Genomic DNA, 19,648 nt, shown 5'->3' on the forward strand with positions numbered 1-19,648 from the left:
TACAGGTGCTTCTCACAAAATTAGAATATCATCAAAAAGTTAATTTATTTCAGTTCTTCAATGCAAAAAGTGAAACTCCTATATTATATAGTCATTACAAACAGTGATCTATTTCAAGTGTTTATTTCTGTTAATGTTGATGATTATTGCTTACAGCCAATGAACACACAAGCCATTATCTTAGTAAATTAGAAGAATGAAATAACACCTGCAAAGACTTCTGTAGCATTTAAAAAGGTCCCTTAGTCTGTTTCAGTAGGCTCCACAATCATGGGGAAGACTGCTGACTTGACAGATGTCCAGAAGGCAGTCATTGACACACTCAACAAGGAGGGTAAGCCACCAGAGGTCATTGCTAAAGAAGCTGGCTGTTCAGTACTGTATCCAAGTGTATTAATGGAAAGTTGAGTGGAAGGAAAAGGGTTCACAAGCAACTGGGATAACTGCACCCTTGAAAGGATTAAGAAAAGGCCATTCAAAAATTTGGGGGGAGATTCACAAGGAGTGGACTGCTGCTGGAATCATTGCTTCAAGAGCCACCACACGCGTATCCAGGACATGGCCTACAAGTGTCGCATTCCTTGTGTCAATCCACTCATGACCAATAGACAACGCCAGAAGCGTCTTACTTGGGCCAAGGAGAAAAAGACCTGGACTATTGCTCAGTGGACAAAGGTGTTGTTTTCATGAAAGTAAATTTTGCATTTCATTTGGAAATCAAGGTCCCAGAATCTGGAGGAAGAGTGGAGAGGCACACAATCCAAGCTGCTTGAGGTCTATTGTGAAGTTTCCACAATCAGTGATGGCTTGGGGAGCCATGTAATCTGCTGGAGTAGGTCTACTGTGTTTTATCAAGACCAAAGTCAGCACAGCCGTCTACCAGGAAATTTTAGAGCACTTCATGCTTCCCTCTGCCGACAAGCTATTTGAAGATGGAAATTTAATTCTCCAGCAGGACTTGGCACCTGTCCACACTGCCAAAAGCACCAATACCTGGTTTAAAAAACAACAGTATCACTGTGCTTGATTGGCCAGCAAACTCGCCTGACCTTGGCAAGAGGAAGATGAGATACCAGACCCAACAATTCAGATGAGCTGAAGGCTGCTTTCAAAGCAACTTGGGCTTCCATAACACCTCAGCAGTGCCACAGGCTGATTGCCGCCTTGCCACGCTGCATTGATGCAGTAATTGATGCAAAAGAAGCCCCGATCAAGTATTGAGTGCATTTACTGAACATACATTTCAGATTTTAAAAACCTTTTTAAAGCTGTTCTAAAGTATTCTAATTTACTGAGATAATGACTTGTTTTCATTGGCTGTAAGCCATAATCATCATTAACAGAAATAAACACTTGAAATAAATCACTGTTTGTAATGACTCTAGTTTCACTCTTTGTATTGAACTGAAATAAATTAACTTTTTGATATTCTAATTTTGTGAGCAGCACCTGTATGTATTAATGAGGGTGCTTCTATCAAACACATTGAGCAATCTAAAAGAGCAATGTGTAAACCAGAGTGCACACCAAAATGACTACTTAGGATGAAATGTTATCACATCTTTGTTTTTTTTTGTATTTGAGTAAAACACCTTAAATCCATAACAAAATTGAAAAATTGTAAAGATTGCAGTAAACCCACCACACCCACAAAACAGATCCAATATGTAAATATATAAACTAGTGACACCTGATACAACCACTAAATGTGGACTAATGCTATTGTAATGTCATCAGAGTTAAAATGGCCCACATCCTCACACACATTCAGCTGAAATGTATTGTGGCACAGAGCCGCCGGCTCCCTGCACCGCAATCACTATAGATGGTCCAACCTGAGGCGTGTGGCACATGACATCTCTGCTTTGCGCTGCTGCCCCTCTGTGCAGCTATTAATGAGGAAGAGAATGCTGCATGATGTGGCAGGGGTGAGGGGAATCGTGTGGCTTTATTTTAAATGATAGCGCACAGGATGGGGGAAGTTACAGGAAGGGGCAGAAAGGTGGTTCTCGTTACAAGAAAAGGGACAGTATTACAGGATGGGGGCCTGACCTCGGGACCTGATTAAAAAATGGATGACATTACATTTGACCAACATGCAGGTGATTTTGCACTCAGGCTCATAAGACTGCCCACGTCTACTGCACTTCTGTAATTCAATAAAAATACAATATATAGAATATTCTCCTTATTGATGACAGAAACAAGTGATCTTCATACATGCAAAAGTTTAAAGTGGGGCCCAAAATGCAAACACATTCTACCATCACACAGAAATATTTCAGTTGTATTTGTATGCACTGAGTTCAGGCTGTTAAGTGAGTGTGATCAACAATATTGAAGTCGCTCGGTGCTTGTTTCCCAGCCTCTTTACGCTGGCTGAGGAAGAATGAAGGACAATTACTAATAGATCAATCTGTCCCCAAAACATGATACTTTATCAGCAGCACATCTGCAGTTTACACCGGGCGATGTGCTGCTGAGAACAACGATTTTTGTTCCGTCATAAACCATCCAATCACTTGATAAATAGGCAGCATTTTGCTTGTTTAATATAATGCACCCCACAGTCCTCCATAGTATGTGCCCCATAGGCCTCCATATAACATAATGCACTCCCAATAGTCCTCCATACAGTATAATGCACTCCCCATAGTCCTCCACATAGTATAATTCATCCCATAGTTCTCCATATTGTACAATGCACTTCCCATAGTATATTGTACCTCATAGACCTCCATACAGTATAATGCACCCCATTGTCCTCAATACAGTATAATGCAGCCCACATATAGTATAATACACAGCCTATAGTCCTTGATGGAGTATAATGTAGCCCCTGTATGGTAGAACGCTGCCCCACAGTCCTGCAGTATTATGGCCACCGCCACATGCTTACTGATATAGAAAAAAATACAATATTCGCCTCTCCTAGTTTCCTTGCTGCTCTGGTCTCTGCTCCAGTCTACTCAGCAGCTCCACTGCTAGGCACAGTGTGATGTCATCGTGCCTGCTGCATCAAAGGCAGAGGGGGAATGATGGGGTGTTGTGAAGGATGGCACCAGAGATCCCACAGAATCCCACTGCTGCCACCACTTGTGAAGGATCCACACCTCGCCACCCGCCTAACGTCGGTCAGAACACGTGATGTGGATCTGCCCTTTGTACCAACGTGACGTTCCGCACCCCTTCGGGGATGCGTAAGGTCAGATTGGTATGGTTCTACAGACTCCCCCTGTCCACACAGGTACAGGAAGGCACCGGGAGTGAGGCACTGATGTGGCACCACACTCTCTCACACCCCTGACAGGCTGAGAGGCCCTTTCATTAGCCCCAGTGAAGCAGAACCTTGTCAGCCTGGTAGAGCTGCCACCAGTTCCTGTTAAATATAATTCCTGATAGCTGACTGGGGGACTATATTGGGCGAGGAACCAGCCCTGATAGCGTGTTCGTTGAACCGCATAACGGATGTGAGGATTCATGGATCGAGATAAAAGAGCAGCACACTAGACAATACACTATATACATAAAGGTTATACATGCATGCATACATACTGGTCAGAGATGCAAAAATCTCCACCCCTGGCCTCTCTCCGCTATACGCTCCAAAAACTAAAATGGGCTATACTTCCTTAATGGACGGTCCTAGAGAGCCGGTTCTGGTGTCATTGGATCCAGCAGGGCCCTGCTATGTTTTGAGATCAAACACCGTGGCCCTAGGGGTTTACAAAAGGCTGTGCCGTGTATCTCCCCATCCCTATGCGCTAGACTGTGCTGGAAGCCAGGGTGACATTCCTAATGTTCGTGTGATTCTAAAAATTTATTTGGTGTATCACTGGGATGTATTGTATTCCCGTAACTGTGTTGAATTATAATTGTCTGACACAAAGGGAATGCCGCATGGCTTGAGTCCACAGGGGGTATTCCTGTAGTAGCTCCTTGGCTGAGAGCTGCTGTGAGACATTTGTATCTCAGTCTCTCTGCCCCTTCCCTTTTTCTTAGCTGAAGCAGTGTCCGGTTACAGCTGTACACTGTGTAGACCATTATAATACTCTGCCAAACAGGATACACTGATTGACCTGGGATTAGATCTACAATATTCTTCACACAAAGTGATGTCATTGTGCCTGCTGCGTCGGAGGCAGAGGAGGAATGATTAGGAAGTCATCTGACGCTCTCCTCAATCATTTCATTCAACTGTATCAGTATCTATGATGACTATACAGTTGAATGTGAGGGAGGGGTGGGCTGGAGCTGCAGTTGGGTCCCCTGACTCACAGGCCCCATAGTGGCCGTGTGGTGTGCTGCTATTAGTGGCACGCGACTGGCTGGAAGCCCCTGGGAGGGAGAGTGGGGGCCCTAGGCAGATGCCTAGTTTGCTTGTATACATGCAGGGGCAAAGTTGAAACCACATCTGTGACTTGAGGGCCCACCAGTGGGCCAATCTGATCTTGCTCCAGGCCAACTTTCATTTTTGCGTTTAATTTCTTGCTTCCTTTTTCAAAAGTCAGAACTTCTTAATTTTTCTACCACCATAGCTGTATGATGGTTTGATTTTTCTCCCTTTCAACACCTCTATTATACTGAATGGTGAACTTTTATAAATGTATTTGTTTTAAAAAAAATATTGACTTGGATTGTCTGGTTTTTTTTTGTTTTGTTCATTCCTAGCACCAAAAAAACTGATTTAGAAAATGTAGCATTTACCAAAAAAGGGAAAACCTAAAGCTTGTCCCAAATAAAAAACTTCGGATGGGTATGAAGATACAGTATGGGGAGAAAAACAAATTGTCAAAGCATTTCTTTTGCAAAAAAAATGCAAATAAAAGCCTATAATCAAACTATGAACTTGGTATTGTTCTCCTTATTCCGCAGGTTGATCTAATGGTGATCAGAAAATTGAATATGCAATAAAAACTGCACCAATGAGAACTACATTTTAGTCATGCAAAAAAATAACCCCTCGTTCAACTCCACTGACAAACTTGTGAAGCTTACGGTTCTCAAAATATGGCCACACAAATTATTTACAAAGTGTTGCATAAAAATAATTAAACAGAACCGTAAATCTGGTAATACCATAGTCATACTGAAGTTTTAGAATAGGTAAACTTTTTGTGCAGCTTAAATAGGCTAAAACTTAGAAAAAAAAAACTTTTACATAAACTGAAAACTTGATAAGTTATATGTAACCCAAAATAATGCCACTGACAATCACAATACCAATTCCTCAAGCCAATATGCTGGCAAAAAGTTATAGGGGTTGATATAATGACTCATCAGCTCCCCAGGATTGCGGCAGGGGAGGGGTCATTGGTAGCTGGTGCGCAAATGCTCCTGTCAGACTGCTAGTCATCTAAATGGTTAACAGCTCAGGCTACGGCTGTTGGAGGAAGGTGCTGGCATCAGCCACATGTAGAAGCAGCTCACCTTCTGAGCCACCTCCACATGTGGTCACCCCAGTGCAGGAAGGTGTTAATCAGGTCAGGACAACCCAAGATAATCAATGATGCCTGTGGGAGATTGAAATGTAAAATTTCAATCTATAGTGGAGAGAAGGGACATCAAACAAATGGCTCCTGAAGGCCATTTCAAAATTATACAAAATAGTGTTAATCGAATCCCCTCCCCCAAGAATGAGAATAACATCTACGTTTTCTTCAACCCTTGAAGATGCTCTAAGCTCAGGAATTGGGAAGTTTATTCAAATGCAGGTCCCTACTCAAAGCTCTTCCTAGTAAAGAAACCAACCAACTTTCAGAATTCTGATGATCTATGTGAAATCTAATAGGGAAGGACTATAGGATTGCCACCATTAACCTTTTAAGATGCCTACTACCCCATTCCCATCCATCTCCCCTATCAAAATTTGTACAAAAAAAAAAAAAATTCCTTAACCCAGACTCTGCTAAAATGGTACATGTCCTAATCGGCTCTTGCCTTGACTACTGCAATATCCTCCTTTTATCCTACCTGACCTAACACTCTCGTACCTCTCCTCCAGTCTATCCTAAACTTTGCCTGATTAATCCACGTCTCCCCCCACTAATCCTATGCCTCTCCCCTCTGACAATCTCTTCACTGGCTTCCAATCCCCTAGCAAATACAGTTTAACCTACCAATGACTGATAAGGACGTCTATAATCGGTCTCCCTCAAAAAGCTCCAAACTAATCTCCCGATACCTCCCCACACATAATCACTGGTCCTCACAGGACCTGCGTCTGTCCTCTGCAGTCTTACATTCCTCACCCAGTCACCTTTAAGACTTCTCCTGGGTATTATTCATGCTCTGAAACTCAGTGCTTCAACGTGTCCAATTATCTCCCATGTTTGAAACCTTCAAGTGGAACCTGAAAGCTCATCTATTCAAAAATTGCCTACAGCCTGCAATGAACTTGCCTCCACCCCACCACCACCATAACTGCTACAACCCACCCCTCCCCCTCTTCTACCCCTCTTGACCGAGTCTCCTTCCCCATTACCCTGTAGATTGCAGCCTATAAGTGCAGGGTACCCCCCCCCCCACACACACACCTCCCCATCTGTCACAGTTACAGTTTGTTGCTTAAATTTATGTACTGTATGTAACCTCTTTTTCACATGCACAGCACCCTGGAATTATAGCTACTTTAGCAAACTAGAAATGTAAGAATTTCTTGATTTTCATCATTTTTAAAGTACCATTCTGAATATCTTCAGCTCCAGTTATATTTACGAAGATGATGGCAAAAGTGGTAGCTCTAGAGTCAAAGTATCATTATTAGTGATGAGCGAGCATGTTCGCTACTGCTCGGTGCTCACCCGAGCATCTCACTGCTCGGCGCTCGCCGAGTATTTCCGGGGTTGCTCGGCGGGGTCTCCTCCATGCATGTTTGGCGCTCTTTAGAGAGCCAAGAACATGCAGGGATTGCCTGCCACACACTGTAATGCCGTAGCCATGTTGGTTGTGGCATTACAGCGATTGGCTGGCCGCACAGCGTCATCCAGTCTATATCAGACCTGGAGCCGCCATGCTAATCAGTCACTCCAGAATCAGACAGTGTAGGGAGAGCTGCTGAGCTAGGGAAAGATTCGCTTGTGTCTAGTTAGTGTAGGTGTACAGACTATATTAGAGACACATATCCACCTCAACAAACAGTCCTTCTGAGGACTAATCCATCTGCAGAGATATCAGGCAGGCAGTGTATACAGCAGACTGCAGTGCATATAGCACAAGTGGCTCCATTCCAGTTCTGCCTTCTGCTGCTGTTAGATATTTCTAGACAAAGGCCCAGGTCTCAGGGGCTAGGATTAAATTTTTTGGGGATCTTAATCCTCATTATTTGCTTAAAAAGCAATCCAGAGAACACAGTTTTTGCTTGTTGGCACTGCAGAATAGAGCCAGGTCCTTTCCATATTACAGCGCTAAAAATCCAGCTATTTAAAACTGTGTTTTCTCCGTCACATGGATTACATATACGGTTTCAGAAAATACTGCCATTTTGGATCTTCATTAAAAATTTGTTTCAGTGTGTCAGTGAAGCAATTGACAATAGATTGCTGTTCAAAATAGTTACCTACAGGTCAGGTATTTAAAACTGTGGTTTGTCTGTCACACGGATCACATATAAGTTCGCTCCAAATTCAGTCATTTGTAGTGAGCGTGGAAGATATTGTCCTCCATTTAAAATGGGCAAGGGATGGGGAACTGGACGTGATGGTGCATGCCGAGGCTGTGGGCAAGCTGAAATTGTGCCATAACAAGCACCCACATCTTCTCGCTCGACCTTCCTGTCCCAATTAATAGGGGACCGCAGAACACCACTATTGAACAAAGAGCAGTGTCAAAAGGTTATTGGTTGGATCGCAGATAATGCTTCCAGTCACTTAGCCACCACCACCTCCTTGTTTTTCACAATGTCATGTCTCAGTAGCTGAGCGTCTGGACCGCATATTCCTCACCCTGAACCTCCTTCCTCCCACCAGGCCGAGTGCCCAGAGACAAGTGATCCCACACTTGGACACTCCGAAGAGCTGTTCACTTTCCCATTTATAGATTCGGGCGTCTCTCCCGATCCACTTGAAGCGGGGCAAGAGGAGATCGCATGTAGCAATGCCCAAATATTGGAGCAGCCACGGTCACACGAAGGCGACGGTGGGAAAGTGTCCCAAGAGGTGGACGATGATGAGACACAACTGCCAAAAAGTCAAAACGAGGACCTGAGTGCGGAAGTGGAAGACGAGGTGGTTGATGATATAGTAACTGACCCAACCTGGCAGGAGGACATGCAGAGCGAGGACAGCAGCACACAGGGGCAGGGAGGCAGAGAACCCCAACAGGCAGGAAGAAGCAGTGTGGTGGCTGCAGAAAGAAGGCAGGCAACCGTTCCCCGTAACACCAACACGAAGGAAGTTGCCAGTACAACTGTTAGGTCTTCCCGAGTCTGGTTGTTTTTTAAAGACTCTGCTGATAACCCCAGAAAGACCATTTGCACCACCTGCCAGGCCAGCATCAGCAGGGGTGGCAAAACTACCAGCATGATCAGGCACATGGCAGCAAAGCACCCGACTTTGTGGGCCGAACCCCAGGGTCCAGGAACAGTGTCTGCCGGTGGCACCATTGCTTCTTCCTCTGTTATGCAGTTGTGCATGCAAGCCAATCCCTGTCCATGGTGCATGCGAAGATGCCTCCTGCCCTGCACCTGTCATTGCACACTCTCAAGTAGCAGCATCAGGAAGCACGTCCATGTTCTTGTCCCAGCGCAGCGTTCAGTTGTCCATACCCTAGTCCTTGGAACGCAAGCGCAAATATGTAGCCAATGCCCCACAGGCCACAGTACTAAATTCCCATATTTCACGACTGCTTGCGCTCGAAATGTGGAAAACAAAAGCAGTTGGAGCGCCAATGGTGAAGAGCCTGAGGTTTGGGGGGGAATGAAGGGGGAGGATGTTGTGACCACTCACCTGGTCCTGTTGTGCAAAGGAGCCCCGCACAACAAGGGAAAAAGCTTCCAGGTGGGAGTCTGTATGATGACCACAGCTTAGTAGGAACTGCTGTAGGGAGTTTCTGTCTGCTTCAGCGGTCACATGACCAGGACCGTGTGACCGAAGTGGGCGTTCCACAATGACATCACGGCAGGTCCTGTAGTAGGCTAGTTGTAAACAGAGCAGCTTCCACCGCTCTCCACAGGGGAGATTAGCAATCAAGAAAGAAGGAATTGTACGGTGTTAGTGAAGCGCTAGAACAACTAGACGCGCCACGACGTGTTTCGATAGCAGAAGCGATCTTCCTCAGGTAGATCTACTTGAGGAAGATAGCTTCTGCTATCGAAACGCATCGTGGCGTTAGAGAGCATACTAAACTATTAAAGGTTTGTGTGTTATAACCTAATCCCCTGTCTAGTTGTTCTAGCGCTTCACTAACACCGCACAATTCCTTCTTTCTTGCGCTCGAAATGTTGCCTTTTAGGCTCGTGGAGACGGAAGCATTCTGCAACCTGATGGCGGCGGCCATCACTCAGTACTCGGTCCCCAGCCACCACTATTTCTCCCGGTGTGCCATCCCCACATTACACAAGCACGTGTCCCAAAACATTAGCCGTGCCCTCAACAACGCAGTTACCGGGAAAGTCCACCTAACCACAGACATGTGGACAAGTGCTTGAGGGCAGGGACGGTACATCTCGCTGACGCCACACTGGGCTAACATAGTGGAAGCCAGGACCCAGTCGGACCTTGGGACAGAACATGTCCTCCCGACGCCAAGGATTGCGGGCCCTAGGTCAATCAGGGTTGCCCCCATAGTCTACAGCTCCTGCACCTCATCCTCCTCAGCCTCCTCCTCCTCTTCAGCCTCCATCTCCGAAATGACCACATCAGTCACAAGCTGGAAGCACTGCAGCACTGCCTCGGCCAAGCGGCAACAGGCTGTGCTGAAGCTAATATGCTTAGGTGACAAACCGCACAATGCTGAAAGAGCAGGCAGATCTGTGACTCACACCGCTGAACCTACAGCCAGGCATGGTCGTGTGTGACAATAGCCGGAACCTGGTGGCGACTCTGAGGCGAGGCGAGCTCACACACGTACCATGCCTGGCCCATGTGCTTAACCTCGTGGTTCAGCGGTTTCTCAAATCCTACCTGGAGCTGCCGGATCTGCTTGTTAAAGTACGCCACCTGTGTGCCCATTTTAGAAAGTCACCTACAGCTTCCGCCGCCCTTGCCGTGTTTCAGCAGCGTTTGCAGCTTCCGGCTCACAGACTGGTATGTGATGTCCCCACGCATTGGAACTCTACACTACTCTACTGCAGATGTTGGGAAGGATTTGTGAGCAGAAGAGGGTAGTTCTTGAGTACCAGCATCAACAAAGCCGTCGGTATTCAGTTCAGACTCCACACATAAGACCTCAGGAGTGGACATGGATGTCAGACATATGTACCATCCTCCAAAACTTTGAGGACTCCACCAAGATGGTGAGCGGCGATGACGCCATAATTAGCGTCACCATCCCGCTTCGCTGTCTTCTGAAATGCTCTCTTCTCACAATCAAAGAGGATGCAGTGCAGGCGGAGCTTGATGAGATGGAGCAAGGAACCATACAGGGTGATTACACGCAGCTCATTCTCATCTCATCCCTACATGGATTGGGTGACAATGAGGAAGAGGAGGAGGAGGAGGAAGAACAGGAGCTAGTTTGCGCTTTAGACGGTACTACCTGCACAACTGTCATACCATCTGTTCAGCGTGGATGGCCAGAGGACAGAGAGGAGGAAGAGAGCATGGTCAGTCATCCTCTTGGTGAGGACACGGAAGTCTTGCCTGTTAGCAGTCTGGCACGCATGGCTGAGTTTATGCTACGCTGCCTTTCCCATGACACTCACGTTCTCAAAATTTTGGGCGACAATCATTACTGGTTGGTGACACTTCTAGACCCACGCTACAAGGATAACTTCATATCTCTTATTCCTGAGGCGGACAGGTGTACAAAAATAGGGCAGTACCAGAAGGCCCTTGTTGCGGGACTATTAAAAAAAAATTAATATCTGAAAACGCTGGCGGCAGAGGTCACAGTTCTTTGGACAACCAATGAGTACAGGCGAGAGAGACACAAATGCAATCCAGCAGAGACAGGGGAACACTGTCAAAATTCTGGGACAGTTTTCTCAGACCCTCCCATCGCACAGGCCCTGAGGTGTGGGGTAGTCTCACAAGGAGTGTAAAGTTTGGGAAGATGCTGAGAGAGTACCTTGCCGACCGTACCAACGTCCTCCGTGATCCTTGTGTGCCTTTTAATTATTGGGTATCCAAGCTGGATACGTGGAATGAACTGGCTCTCTACGCCTTGGAGGTCCTAGGCTGCCCTGCCGCTAGCGTTTTATCAGAGCGGGTTTTTAGTGCCGCTGGTGGAATTATAACTGATAAGCGCATCCACCTGTCAACTGAAAATGCTGACAGGCTGACTCTTATAAAAATGAACAAGGGCTGCATTGGGCCAGACTTCTCTCAACACCACCGTATGATAGCAGTGTAACATAAACTCAAATCCAGTGTCTTTTTTTGGGAGGTGTATTCCCATGCACCTCTTTACACCCACACATCGGTATACGCTTCCTGATTTTGGCTATTTGCTCTTGTCCTTCTCCTTATCCTCATCCTCCACCACCATATTACCAGGGTGACCGTGGTCCGTGATGCAACACCCACAGAATTTTTTTAAAGGGTGTTTATGATGCCTGTAAAAAAAAAAAATTCTACAGTATGTTCATGTATACCCCCCCCAGGGGTAAATGTTTGTCAGACCATACACTTAGTGCATGGGCATTCCAAGTATAGGAGACCCGCTCCGTTCTAATGGGAACATTTTTTATGAGGCCCTCTAAGTCTCTTCCAAGGGTCATTGGAGTGCCTCCCAATTTTTGGCAGCCTTTGCATTCACTGCATAGGCCAACACTATGGGAGACCCTCTCCTTTCTAATGAGAATTTGTCATTACTGTGGCCCTGCTCTGTGTCTTTAAATTCTCAGTGGGGTTTTTCCTAAAATTGATCAGCCGTTGGACTCACTGCATACACTATAACTGTATAGCAGACTCTCTCCTTTCTAATGGGAACATGTTGTACTTGTTACTGTGGCCCTGCTCTGTGTCTTTAAATTCTTAGTGGGGTTTTTCCTAAAATTGGTCAGCCGTTGGCCCACTGCATACCCTACAACTGTATAGCAGACTCTCTCCTTTCTAATGGGAATTTGTCGTTACTGTGGCCCTGCTCTATGTGTCTTTAAATTGTTAGTGGGGTTTTTCCCAAATTTTGTCAGCCCTTGCAGTCACAGCATGGGCATTAACACTATAGGAGACCGGCTCCTTTATAATGGGAATATTTTTTTTACTGAGACCCTCCTCTATGTTTCTTCAAAGGGGTATTTGGGTTGCGTCCAAATACAGTCACTGCATACGCAATAACAGTATAGGAGACCCACTTGATAATAATGGGAACAACAAAGCATAGCCGGCTGATGGCTCTCTAACAATAGCGAGGGCCGACTGCTGGCCTTTTAAGAATAGTAAGGGCCGTCTGATGGCCCTATAAAAATAGGCTTTATGACTTTCAGAGTCCCTCCATCATAAATAAAACAGGATGTGTCTGATGATGTGTCACACACCACATTGCCAGATAAGGTTATAAATGTTAAAATAACATTTCCCGGTGAATGCATTTGTCTTAAAAAAAATAACGTAAAAAACCCCAAAACAATAGGATCTTTCTTTAGTATAAAATACAGTGTCACCAATTTAACCTCAATGTAATCACATTGTTCAGCTCCTGCACCTCCTCCTCCATCTCCAAAATGACCACATCAGTCACAAGCTGACAGCACTGCCTTGGCCAAGCGGCAACAGGCTGTGCTGAAGATAACATGCTTAATGCTTAATTGACAAATCGCCCAGCGCAGCAGAGTTGTTGAAAGATGTAACACAGCAGCCTGATCTGTGGCTCTCACCGCTGAACATGACAATGGCCGGAACCCTTTTGACTGAGAAATGACAGCCGGAGTAGATACAGTTTCTCTCTATGCCAGTCCTTTCACCAAGCTGAAGAATATGGCTGTGGAGAAATACAACTCCCACTGAGAAGCTGTTTCAGATTGAAAAACATTGTGCCCACCAGAGGATTTGATTCTGAGGGCTCACCTTTCTCCGCCACTCAAGAGCCCCATAGCAGCTGCAAAGTTAGCGCTATCATGAACTCTCCTGAGGTAGAAGCCAAGGCACACCAGAGATTCTCTGGTGGGACCGTCAAACCCTGCCAAGAAGCAGTACTGGCTAAGAAAAGTGTGGGGGAAGGTTCCCGGACACTCTATGGCTGCTTTTTTAATGTGGATCGGACGTGCTTATGCATGTTATTTCTCAAACCGCATTGTAGATCAGGCCATTGCCCAACTCTGTAGTCATGAAATTAAATGCGCAAAGAAAGATGTGTGTGTGTCAAAGCACCACCGACAAGTGCGAGTTGATGTTGGACGGGCTGCCATTGCTTCTGCAACAAGCTTCATTAGAGGACTTCCTGGCAGAAATGACACCCAGAGTAGATACGGTTTCCCTCTATGCCAGTCCTTTCACCGAGCTAAATACAACTCGACAAAAAAGCTGTGGACTGGCTCTGTACAGTCCCTGGCCACATTCACCTGTCCACGTGTTTGTGGTTAGGCGGTCCTTCCCAGTAAGTGCACTGGGGAGGGCACGGGTAAGGTTGTGGGATCCGTGCTTGTGGAAGGCGGAGACGATACCTGGAAAAATAGTGACAGCTGGGGACTGAGTATGGATACCCCGTCGCCGCCGCAGCCATAAGATTGTGGACAGCTTCCACCTCCACGAGCCTAAAAGGCCACATTTCAAGTGCAAGCAGCTGTCAAAAATTTGGCAGTATAATATTGCAGCCTGTGGAAGGGTGGGTGGCTGGCTGCATACTTGCGCTTGAATTCCAAGGAATGGGGTAGGGACAACTGAACGCTGCACTGGGACAAGGACGTGGACAGTGATTGTTGCAAGTCTGCAATGACAGGTGCCTGGCGGGAGGCATCTTCGCATGCGCCAAGGATCACTTATGATGGGAACACTTTTAGGCAGTGACCTGGGAGTCAGAAATGCTTCCAGAGGTCTTCCCCATACTGTTCCCATGTCTTTTCAGCACTGTATGCATGTGTCTGATGATGTGTCACACACCACACGGCCAGATAAGGTTGTAAAATGTTAAAATGACATTTCCTAGTGAATGCATTTGTCTTGGTTGAAAGCAATGCAAAAGTGCAAAAACGCATCAAAAACGCTACATGTGAACATAGCCCAAGGTGTGGAGGAATATTTTTGGTTTTGGTTATTTATTTTGCCTTATATACAAGTCATTACCCTGAAAAAGATGTTCCTTAACATATTTCTCAGGAAAATCCATTTGGTTTCATTTTTGTATGTTTTATTGTGAGTCCGTAAAAGTGGCGTAATACTCTGACAACGTTGTTGACAGCAGTGACCTGGGAGTCAGAAATGCTTCCAGGGGTCTTCCCCATGCTGTTCCCATGTCATTTGAGCACTGTTCCCATCAATATGGGCAATTTTTAGACCCTCTGCAGACCGTCGGGGGGGGGAGCCACCTGAAAAATGCTTGAGTTTCCCATAGACTTACATTGGGCTCATTGCTCGGGTCGAGCACCCGAGTATTCCAATTTGCTTGACCCGAGCAATGAATACCCGAGCATTTTAGTGCTCATTCATCACTAATCATTATACCATACCTAAAAAATCTTTCCACTGTGGCCTCGTCAGTGTCAATACTTGATAGGTCTCCTCCATGTGTTTTCAAGTACTTTAAAAACTAGATTGGATAATCCAAAGAAATTAAGTTTTCTACCATATACCCATAAAATCTTCTTTGGCATATACAAATGTCCTCTGTCTCTGGGAGATTATGCTTACAAATCCAGTAAGATCATCACTCCTATGGTAGCTAACTCCAAAACCTCTAAAGAAGAAAAAGTCTTCTGCCAATAGTTTCCAGTAATCTCCGTGACGGAAAATATGCCAGTAAGAGGATGCAGAGCTCTTGTTCTCAGGTGACCTTTCAGGTGTCTTGGTCCCAAACTATCAGTTTGTATGTAGCATCCACATTTATAATTACCAGTAGTGCGTACAAGCGTTCACAGGAGTAAACATGTCACATCCAAGCTCTTGGCACCTCCTGCCGTCTCCAAAAATATTTCCAAAATCCATCCTTTCCTCAACCCTGAATCTACAAAAATGTTAATGCATGCCCTAATCATCTCCCACCTCGACTACTGCAATATTCTCCTTTGTGGCCTCCCTGGTAACAACCTCATACCTTTCCATTCTGTCCTTAAGGCCACGGCCCCACTATCAGTATTTGGTCAGTATTCGGTCAGTATTTTTTCTCAGGAGTGGGAGCCAAAACCAGTAGTGGGTGATAAATGCAGAATTGGTGACTTGTTTCTCTTATACCTTTCCTCTGATTGTTCCTCATCTGGTTTGGACTCCCACTCCTGAGAAAAAATACTGACTAAATACTGAGAGTGTGGCCCTGGCCGTGGCCTAACTCTGCTGCCTGACTAATCTACCTCTCTGCTACTCCGCCACTTCTCCCCACTGCAAATCCCTTTGTTGGCTCCTAATTCAGTTTATACAGTTCAAACTACTAATATTGACCTACAAAGCCGTCCATAATCTGTCTCCACCGTATATACAGTACAGACCAAAAGTTTGGACACACCTTCTCATTTAAAGATTTTTCTGTATTTTCATGACTATGAAAATTGTACATTCACACTGAAGGCATCAAAACTGTGAATTAACACATGTGGAATGATATACTTAACAAAAAAGTGTGAAACAATTGAAAATATGTCTTATATTCCAGGTTCTTCAAAGTAGCCACCTTTTGCTTTGATGACTGCATTGCACACTCTTGGCATTCTCTTGATGAGCTTCAAGAGGTAGTCACCGGAAATGGTTTTCACTTCACAGGTGTGCCCTGTCAGGTTTAATAAGTGGGATTTATTGCCTTATAAATGGGGTTGGGACCATGAGTTGTGTTGTGCAGAAGTCAGGTGGATGCACTGCTGTTAGTCCTACTGAATAGACTGTTAGCTGCTTTTTTCTTGCCATAATAAAGATTCGAAGTAAAGAAAAATGAGTGGCCATCATTACTTTAAGAAATGAAGGTCAGTCAGTCCGAAAAATTGGGCAAACTTTGAAAGTGTCCCCAAGTGCAGTTGCAAAAACCATCAAGCACTACAAAGAAACTGGCTCACATGAGGACCACCCCAGGAAAGGAAGACCAAGAATCACCTCTGCTTCTGAGGATAAGTTTATCCGAGTCACCAGCCTCAGAAATCGCAGGTTAACAGCAGCTCAGATTAGAGACCAGGTCAATGCCACACAGAGTTCTAGCAGCAGACACATCTCTACAACAACTGTTAAGAGGAGACTTTGTGCAGCAGGCCTTCATGGTAAAATAGCTGCTAGGAAACCACTGATAAGGACAGGCGACAAGCAGAAGGGACTTGTTTGGGCTAAAGAACACAAGGAATGGACATTAGACCAGTGGAAATCTGTGCTTTGGTCTGATGAGTCCAAATTTGAGATCTTTGGTTCCAACCACCGTGTCTTTGTGCGATGCAGAAAAGGTGAACGGATGGACTCTACATGCCTGGTTCCCAACGTGAAGCATGGAGGAGGTGTGATGGTGTCGGGGTGCTTTGCTGGTGACACTGTTGGGGATTTATTCAAAATTGAAGGCATAATGAACCAGCATGGCTACCACAGCATCTTGCAGCGGCATGCTATTCCATCGGTTTGCGTTTAGTTGGACCATCATTTTTTTTACAACCCGACAATGACCCCAAACACACCTCCAGGCTGTGTAAGGGCTATTTGACCAAGGTGGAGAGTGATGGGGTGCTACGCCAGATGACCTGGCCTTCACAGTCACCAGACCTGAACCCAATCGAGATGGTTTGGGGTGAGCTGGACCGCAGAGTGAAGGCAAAAGGGCCAACAAGTGCTAAGCATCTCTGGGAACTCCTTCAAGATTGCTGGAAGACCATTTCCGGTGACTACCTCTTGAAGCTCATCAAGAGAATGCCAAGAGTGTGCAAAGCAGTCATCAAAGCAAAAGGTGGCTACTTTGAAGAACCTAGAATATAAGACATATTTTCAGTTGTTTCACACTTTTTTGTAAAGTATATAATTCAACATGTGTTAATTCATTGTTTTGATGCCTTCAGTGTGAATGTACAATTTTCATAGTCATGAAAATACAGAAAAATCTTTAAATGAGAAGATGTGTTCAAACTTTTGGTCTGTACTGTATCTCCAAACTAATCTGATATCTTCCCTCACGTAATCTCTGGTCCTTCCAAGACCTTCTTCTCTCCTCCACAATTATACGTTCCTCACCCAATTGCCTCCAAAACATATACCGAGTTTCTCCCATCCTCAGGAATTCTGTACCCCAACATGTCCGAATATCTACCACATTTGGAACTTTCAGAAAGAATTTAAAAACCCATCTCTTCAAGAAAGCTTACAACCTGTAATGACCCCACTGCCACATCACCGTTGCTGTTGCAACCCCCCAACCTACTGTCTCCTATTATCCTATAGACTGTAAGCCCGCAAGTGTGGGTCCTTCTTTCTGTACCAGTCTGTCACTGTTAGTTTGTTCATTATAATTCATATTTTGTATGTAACCCTTTTTCATGTACAGCATGGAATCAATAGTGCTCTAAAAATAAATAATAATATAGGTATACCCCTATAGTAGGACTCTATGAAATGCAATTCCAACCTGTAGACACTAGGTGGCACAGTGTTCATATAGATTATGTAATATTGTTTTACTGCCTATAGATAAGGTGACAGATGTAACGCAGGACAAGTTGAAGCAGCTCACAAATTAGCATGCTTAGGTACAGCTCTGGCAAAAATTAAGAGACCACTGCAAAATTTTCAGTTTCTCTGATTTTTCTCTTTATAGGTATATTTTTGAGTAAAATGTACATTTTATAATTTATAATTGTAAAATTGTGTATTTATTTGCAGCAAATGATAAAGCGTCAAAATACTAAAAAAGAAACAGTGCTTTCAGACTTCAAATTACTCATGTTTTAACTCAGGAACAGTTCAGAAATCAATATTTGGTGGACTAACCATGATTTTTAATCACAGCTTTCATGCGTCTTGGCATGTTTTCCACCAGTCTTTCCATGCTTTCCAATAGAAAACTGGTCTCTTAATTTTTGCCAGAGCTGTATATAGCACCATCATATTCCATAGCACTTTACAGACATTATCATTGCTGTCCCCACTGGGGCTCACAATCTAAACTCAGTATGGGAGGAAGTTGGAGAAAATCCATGCAAACACAGTGAGAACATGCAAACTCATTGCAGATGTTGTTCTTGGTGGGATTTTATCCCAGGACCCAATTGCTGCAAAGCAACAGTGCTAACCACTGAACCACCGTGTTTCCCATGCAAAGCCATAGAGTGGCTTGTTAATGCCCGTCCATTGTACTGTGAGATTACAGAGAGAAATTTCTGCAGTGGAGATTAGAATTAAGGTTTTTCTCAGCATAGCAATGCACCTCACTTCCCTTCAGCAGGACGGGAACACCATAAAGGCGACACGTGGCTGCTGGTCCCCACCTCTAATAGCCGGCACACCATCCAGAAGAAGGATAACGGATATGAGTGACCCTGCAAGACACAGGGACAGCTGCTCAAGAAGACTTTATCTGCTTCATGCCGGAGTGTGAGCCTCCAAATGCTGTCCCAAAGATGGTTTCTCAACCTCATTCATATTCACAGGTGGAGCAGATGAAAACTGGGAGAAGGACAGACCCCAGGGAGATTACAGATCACATAGGCCACAGTTGGCCTCAGAAGTCAGTAAGTGATACGTTTCTCCACAGGCTCCAAGAGGACTCAAAGCAATATCCCCCAACTTCTACCAGGGTTTCTTTCACAGTTTGTTACAGGCAGGGTAACCAATAGTTCTGGATAACATCAGGATACAAGGCAAATCCCAAAAAGCTCAAGCCCCACATATTTTTCTCAGATAACCATCAAACCACGTCCCCCATATTTGCAGCTGTTTATCAGATATGCCATAAAAATCTATTGAAAGCTCACAATGAACATGTTTAATAGATCCCTATAATGGATCTCATCCATCAGAGTGCTGTAGCCAAGCATATTAATGGAAAGTTGAGTGGAAGGAAAAAGTGTGGTAGAAAAAGGTGCACAAGCAACCGAGATAACCGCAGCCTTGAAAGTATTGTTAAGAAAAGGCCATTCAAAAAATTGGGGGAGATTCACAAGGAGTGGACTGCTGCTGGAGTCATTGCTTCAAGAGCCACCACACACAGATGTATCCAGGACATGGGCTACAAGTGTCGCATTCCTTGTGTCAAGCCACTCATGACCAATAGAAAAAGCCAGAAGTGTCTTACCTGGGCCAAGGAGAAAAAGACCTGGACTGTTGCTCAGTGGTCCAAGGTGTTGTTTTCAAATGAAAGTAAATTTGGCATTTCATTTGGAAATCAAGGTCCCAGAATCTGGAGGAAGAGTGGAGAGGCACACAATCCAAGCTGCTTGAGGTCT

Source organism: Phyllobates terribilis, unplaced genomic scaffold (assembly GCF_046119375.1).
Source record: "Phyllobates terribilis strain yellow unplaced genomic scaffold, ASM4611937v1 Scaffold_3__8_contigs__length_932513732, whole genome shotgun sequence".
Lineage (NCBI taxonomy): Eukaryota > Metazoa > Chordata > Amphibia > Anura > Dendrobatidae > Phyllobates > Phyllobates terribilis.